The sequence below is a fragment of the Geospiza fortis genome, unplaced genomic scaffold (assembly GCF_000277835.1).
Source record: "Geospiza fortis unplaced genomic scaffold, GeoFor_1.0 scaffold40, whole genome shotgun sequence".
In the NCBI taxonomy this organism is placed as follows: Eukaryota; Metazoa; Chordata; class Aves; order Passeriformes; family Thraupidae; genus Geospiza; species Geospiza fortis.
Genome location: NW_005054297.1, coordinates 28,801,040 through 28,801,674, shown reverse-complemented (window position 1 = coordinate 28,801,674; position 635 = coordinate 28,801,040).

Here is a 635-nt window from a genome sequence, read left to right as displayed (position 1 = left end):
AACAATCACAGGGCCTCCAACCCAATGGGCTTGGAGCAGCTGCAGGTTTTGTGACGCTCATGGGGTTCATTTCCAAGAGACTGAAACATCAACTGAGCCAACAGGGATTGAAATCAGACATGTCTTCTCCCAGGCAACTGGAGACAGGACAAGAGAACGTAGGCTTGAGCTGTACCCAAAGGAGGTTTAGGTTTGACATTAGGAAGGATTTTTTCACAGAAGGGGTGATCAAATATTGGAAAGGAATAGAATGTCCAGGGAGGTCATCAACACCATCCCTGTGCAAGACGGGATGCAGCACTTAGTGCCATGGTCAAGTGGACATGATGGTGTTGGCTCATAGGCTAAATCTGGCTTTTCCAGAGGTCTTTTCCGTTTTTGATTCAGTGATACTTCACTTGGGTATTACTTGTCAACATGGATCTGACCAAGACTAAACATTCCATAAAGGACGAGTGCATGCCAGATCACATCCTAAAGGCCCAAATATGCCGCTTCGGAGCAGATAAAAGCCTCAGGACGCAAAGAAAGATATACCAGCCGGGTTCTGAAAACGTTAAGGGCGCGCTCAGAGCCCGGCCCCCATGAGCCATGGAGCGGGAATGGAACGCCGGGCCGTGAGGCGGCGCCGCGTG